Genomic DNA, 7,202 nt, shown 5'->3' with positions numbered 1-7,202 from the left:
ACTGGTCTTTTTAGTTTCACAATGGATTAGATAAGGAAGGACTACTTAAGCAACATCCCTGAATGGCAGGTTAGTGCCAAAGCAGACATCACATTCCCTGAATGGATTTGAGGAGTGACATCTTTATCAGGCGTGGACATAGATGGAGACCTGAAAGGGTCACCCCATTCCAGAGGCTTCTTCGTCATGGCTCATGTCACCAGCCGTCCAATCAGAGCTGCTGATGGGTCATGACCTCATCGTTCTTCTTACTGCAGCTCTATTATGACGAGAGACCAAGAGGAGTCACTGCTTGCTCATGCGGTGCATGTAGGATGGAAATGGCAGCGCTATGAATATGTAGGAGTGAGACTGAAAAGTAGACTCCTTTTGGTATATTAAATGTTACTGAAATATGGATGTGTTTTTCTCACAGTCCTCTGCTTACGTCTAATTAAGTAAATCAATCAAAATAGGCTATATGTCTGCCTTTCAAGTTTTGATTCACATTTGTGAGTTCATTCAGCTGAGACCCCCTGCTCCACTGTTTCACCTGAGTTCTGAATGTGAATTCAGAGTCTGTATTGAGTGTAAAGCATTACATATTATGTGCCGCAAAATAATGGCAAAATGTCTTTCCAATGAGTCGTCGACTTTTAAGAGCCGGGGTGGGGGGTATTTTTGGTAAAATAAAGCCATACAGTGAAGAGGGTGAGGTCTAACCTCAGTTTAACCTCTAAAAACTTGACTCATAATCTAACACATTTAAAACTTATTCATACAGTATAACTCCAAACAAAAGATTCAAGATGAAACTACAACCAATTTACAACTGCCATATCTGTAATACAGCATCATCATCATACTTTTCATCATACATCATATGTTTTAGGAGTGTCTTACTGTCAATAATCTGTAGACACATGTAAAATTTGTTTTATCCTCTTTACTACAAACTGATTACATTTTTAAGCCAAGGTTATGTCTTCTTAATGATGATTCTGGCTTTTGTATTTACTCAATACAAATAGCCCAATTCACAAACAAATGACTTTTGTAGAACTCAGAGGATTCAATAAAGAACTAAGAACTATTTTCCAACAAGAACTAAATAAAACCAAACAAAAAGCCAATGAGCTCTGATTTGCAATATCAAAAAAAAAAAAATTATTCATTTTTACTTTGCTTTGTAACAAATTAAACAAAATCTTTTTTTTTCTTTTTAATGCATCAAGCTAGATTTCAAGATCTTTCATCAATTATCCTAATCACAAAGCCCTTGACCTACCAACCCCACATTCATTAAAAATGCCTTAAAAGGATTTTCGATAGAAGCGTTGCATTAGGCCAGGCATGATACTTATCAGTGTGATAAATCAGTCAGCCATGTGTCTCACAGCAGACAGGTGTGTCAACCTGAAAGTTGCTCCATTCAACCCCCTAATCAAACCAACCGTCACATGAACAAAGCCAAAACAAAAATAAGCCAGGAAGTTGGGAATGATTGACTCACTATGTAACTAGCCATATTATATCTTCTTCATGTTTACGCTTGTAAATCAACAACTGTTGATTGTATTTGCTTAGTAAACTGCGTCAATATCAGCATTAAGACTCCTGATCCCCTCCTTTCACTGCTGAAACTGTAGATTATTTCTGAGTGCTCCCCAAGGGCTGGATACACCCTGGTGTTTTTGCCAGATCGACATACAGCAGGAGCTTTGTGCAAATAGAATGCCAACCTGCAACAGGACTCTTAATGGCATGTCTTAATCCAGTCAAACTAGATTGGTTTAGTGTTTGATCTGCCAGTATCTCTCAACACATTCTCAGAGTCTTAAATTACATTTGAAAAATAAAATAAAAAACACAAATCTCACTTACCAGTTCTTTGTAAATAAAATGTGTTCATTTAATATTTGAGAGCTATTGTTACACTTTTATACAAGTGAATATTTTATAGAAGTGGGGTTACTTTAAAAGAAAAGTTTTGGATACACATACTGTGCTTTAAAGTATTGGTTATTTATATGTTTTTGAAAGCTGATGTATGGAAAGTATGTGTCATGATCTGGTCACTGAACTTCGGTTAATTCACCACCAGAGGTCATCATCCACACTACACAGTACACCCTGGACTACATTTCCCATGCTCCATTGTACCAATCACAGTCACCTGATAACAATCACACATGCACCTGAGACCAATTACACACACACACACACACACACACAGCACAATCAATCAGACAAGCTTTATAAGCATTGGACATCCTTTCACACACTGCTGAGTATTGTTCTGCACATATCCCTCTCATAGTATTAGCTGCAATACCAAGCCATTCCGTGTTTGTTTTCATAGTCTTGTCTCGTTTTATAGTTTTCATAGTCTTGTTTTGTTTTATAGTTTTCATAGTCTTGTTTCAGTTTCTCGTTTTCATAGTCTTGTTTTAGTTTCTCTTTTCATAATTTAGTCTTTTTTCTGCCTTGCCCTTTTTTGTGTTTTGACCCTTTTCACTGGATACTGGATTACCCCTCTGGATATTGTTAGCTCATCAAAGACCCACGCTTGCCTCAGAAATATTCTTTGTCTTGCTCTCTATATACCTGTTTGCCAGTGTTTGACCCATGTCTGTTATGACCACATCTCTGTCTAATAAAAGCTTGCACATAGATCTGCACATCTCAACTCGTCAGCCCCGTTAGAGTATGGAAAAAAAACACCATGGAAGTCAGTGGGGACCATCAACTGTTTAGTTACCAACATTCTTCAAAATATATTAATACTATTATTAATTATACTAAAATGCATATGTTCCACATAAGAAATAAAATTCTATACTTTTGGCACAACTTGAGGTTTTTCATTTTGGCCTGTAATAGTTAAAAAAGCTGTTGATGTGCTGCTGGACAGAGGAAGGAGGTTGTCACTGAGAAATGATTGACTGAAATCAGTGAGAGTAATGAAGTCAGTGATGTCAGTGTGAAATGGTCAGCCTTCATATGTATGCAAAGGAAGTTGTATGGAAAAGGAAGGAACATGTCCAGAGTAATAGTCTGGAATGTGGTGCGAAGGTCAAAGTCTCTGTACACAAGCAGCTTATAAATTCTTGTGTTATTGATGTGAGAAATGTTAGACATGGGAATCTTGTAACAGATGTTCACTGGAAGGTGGAAGAGAGTTATATGAGATATATCCAAGATATTTAACATCAAACTAGCGCGTTCTCAAACTAATTACCATCAGCTTCTATTTTCGTCCAAGGGCTTGTGTTGTGAAATTTGAACCACAATGCCCTGTGCAGTCTGTCCCCTTGTGGTACATTTAAGAATTATTACAGGCAAACATTCCTCATGCCCTGTAAATGAACCTTTTTAAAAAGCAATTTTGGCTGCATTGCTGGGAATCTGGCTGAACTCGGATAAGGTATTAGATAAATCAAGTCTGAGAGCTGATGACTGAAGTTCTACATCATAACAGAGTTTTTAATCAGAGCATGACCGAATTTCTAAGCAGGCCTTAAATTAGGCAGTTCAATCCTAAAATGTTTCCTCTTGAGCCAAATATCTGCTGGCCCAGACAAGTGAGACCCAATGTGATTGAAAAACCATCATCATCATCCTAATTATTCTTATTAGTAGTAGTAGTGGTAGTAGTATTTGTTGTTGTTGTGTGTGTAAAGTAATAATAATAATACACAATACTATATAATAATATAAAACACAGTTAACACAGTTAAATTCCAATATCATAATATATATTGGGTAAATTCACTGATTCACTGCATTCCCATGAGTCCACCAATGGACGCAAATGCATTTGCTATTTAAAAAAAAAAGAATTTGTAGAAACTAAATACTTTATATGTAGTGCCAGCCTAGATTTTTTTAAACATTTGAATGTCTCTGATTCTCACTGAGGCTGCATTTACAGTAGAAACAGGACCATTATAATTTAAAAATGTAATTCATTCCTGTGACGCAAAGCTGAATTTTCTTCATTTGTCCTCAGTGTCACATGATCCTTAAGAAACCATTCTAACATCTTGATTTATCATTTATTATTATTAGCAATGCTGACAATAGTTATTAATTTATTAATAGCTACCTTTTCTGAGGAAACTATGATTATATTTTCAGAATTCTATGATGAATGGAAATTAATTTAAATATAAATATTAAGAACATTATCAATATCTTTGCAGTCAGTTTTGATGAATTTATTGCATCCTTGCTGAATAAAAATATCAATTTCTTTACATTCTGAATGATTGTACAGACTTTTGCCTAACTATTTAGTCAAAAAAAAAAAAAAACAATTGTGAAGGAATTATTTTGGAACAATTGCTAGTAAATTTTTACAAACAAACAAACATCAGTAACGTTGATTTAAATGTAATTTTGAAGTAGAAAGACTGAAATAGTATTTTCTCTTAAAACATATCAGGAAAACGTTTCTTTTGTCTTGGCTCATTTCTTCAACCATTTCCCAGGTTCATTTTCAAGTTTAAATAGGAACCAAACCATTTTCATTTAAAGGGGGCAAACACAAATAACAGAGCATTTTGGCTCATACCCTAAAAGTGTCCATTTCAAAAATGTGTAAAAAAATTATCTGTGGGGTATAAAACACCACATACACACTCTATGGATGTCAGAGAGAAATTAAAAAAATATGATATCAATGCATTTTGTGGCATCTTTAACTTAGTGTTACTGTAGCTTAGTTGGTAGAGCATTGTGTCAAGCGCAAGGTTGGGGGTTTGATTCCCCGGGAACACGTGATATGTAAATATTGATAGCCTGTATTCACTGTAAGTCGCTTCGGATAAATTTCTTTTCAGGTTTTAGATTATTTTTTGCTCATAGTCCAGGTAAACTAAAGACTCCTGTGGCCCAGTGAGGTCATTTCAGGTCTTTTCATTGAATCAGTTTTCTTGACAGAGACAGATAAGTTTTCTTATTGTAAAAACAAATACATTTTGCTATGAGTTTTACCCTTCTTTTTAGACAGACTGTCTCCAGGTTATTCCTGCTTACCCTAAGAAGTTAGTACACCTCATGTTAAGTGTGTCATCCTGAATCAGACATAACATGATGAAGACCATCTGCAACTTTGTTATCGACACTTGAAGGCTTTTACTATAACCATTAGCAAAAAAACAAAACAAAAAATACCTGATAACCTAAAACAACAGACACAGGCTGACAGAAGAGCGTACACTGTATGCGTTCAGCTCATATTCTCCATACCCCAAAATGGTGCTACGTGATGTGAAGAGACACAAAGGACACAAATTGTTACATAAAGTCATTATTTGTGCTTTCTTCATGTACAAAAAGTATTCAGCTTTTCATACTTTTCTGGACCTTGACAGTGCAATTTACAGTCACAAGCCTCCCGGTTTTCATTCAAAATATCTTAAATGTGACACATTATCCCCCTTTTTACATTATGTAATGCAAGTCTCTGGTGTTCCCAGAATGTGTATGTAAAGTTTCAGCTCAAAATACCCCACAGATCATGTATTATATCATTTTGAAGATGAATCAAAATTCAGAAATCAGAGCACTCGTTTTCTCAGATGCTTGCTGAAAAAGGCTTGCCAAAACAAAGTTACTGGGTTAACCTGTTTCACATTTACAAATGACTTTGCATCAAAAAACAAAACAAAACAAAAAACAGTTAACACAAGGGTGTTTTTAACGCAGTGTCTATGGGAGAAATGGTAAATTTGACATCATTCTCTCTTCTGACTGCAGTTATCAGTCTCTTTCTATTGTTTTCCTTTTATTGAAAGTCACAAAAACACTATCGTGGAGTTTTTTCTTTTGCTTTCCGAACAAATGGGAATGCACAAAATATATTTGTGGTACTCTCCCGTTCACTGCTCTTCAAGTTAACCCAACTATGCTGACTCCTGCTGCTGAGAAACCAACCAGGAAATGTGAAAAGGTCCATGTGTTCAGTCCAATTCAGAAATGCAGTGTATGACATATTTTGCCCTGCATCAAGAGTAATATTACCATACATATTTTATTTTATGTAAGGCTCAAGGTCCAAAAATTTATTACATGTACATAAACATATATATATATATATATTTATATATATATATATATATGTATGGGATTGAGAGGGGGGGGGGGAAAGAGAGATACTGTACATAGAGATGTATATGTGTTACGTGTCAGGGGTTGTTCTCTTCCCCCTTCTGTGGCTTGCTCTGCTGTCTCTCTTGAGTTCTCGCTTTTTGCTGTTATCTTTTTCTTTTAGGGTTGCTGTGGGTCAGTCCACCTGTTAGTCATGGAGGATGTCATTGGGAGACGGCAAATCAGGGACTGTGGAGTCAACTTAAAAGGCCCTCCTGTGACCGGAAGAGGTGAGGGGGCTTTGTGTGTGTTTGGTATTTGTTCTAGCTGTTGTTTGAAGCTGCTGGTTGTTGTTCTTGGTGGTTTGCTAATTTCTGGTGTGTTGTTCCAGATGATGTTCATGATGTCTTGATGTCTGTTTTGGGATGTTCAAATGGCCCAGTAGAAAAGTCTTAGTTAAAAGAAATTGTTTGCCATGAGAGAGAAACAACGATCTGATTAAAAATTTATAAAAAAAAAAAAAAAACATGCAGAAAATATTTAATTATTTATTACTTATAGCTGGGTTTATCATGAATAGACACAATCTTGCATTCAAACATTTTAAACAGCATATTAGCTCTTTCAAGTCAGTGGACGAAACGTATCAAACTTACATTCCCGGGTGAAAAGGCGTGCAACTAAACATCATATCTCACAAAACCAAGAATGTGGTCCTGCCATTAACATTCTTGGCGGGCTGGCATGATCTTATAAGCATGTTATTGAAATCAGAACAAAGCCAGCATTAGCAAGGGAGATATTTAGTTTCATTTGAATTTGTGCCCTGTTCTCACTGTAGCTGATGAGTAACTAAAATGCATTCGGTATTTGTTTATTTATGTCTATTCTTTGTATAATATGGTTATTGCAAGGCCCAGGTGAAATCTGTTGACTACCCATGGAAAAAACATGTGAAAAATAGTCAAACGTGTTAAAGCTGCAGTCGGTAACTTTTGACGCTCTAGCGGTTAATAAACAGAACTGCTTGCGTCTTGCGGAAGAACATCGTAGCCGGAACTACTTCTCTCTGTTTATGTCTATGAAGAATCACAAAGGTACTGGGTTACTCCGCCGCGGTGCCCCTGAAG

This window comes from Carassius auratus, chromosome 15 (assembly GCF_003368295.1).
Source record: "Carassius auratus strain Wakin chromosome 15, ASM336829v1, whole genome shotgun sequence".
Taxonomy (NCBI): Eukaryota; Metazoa; Chordata; class Actinopteri; order Cypriniformes; family Cyprinidae; genus Carassius; species Carassius auratus.
This window is presented reverse-complemented; position numbering follows the sequence as displayed.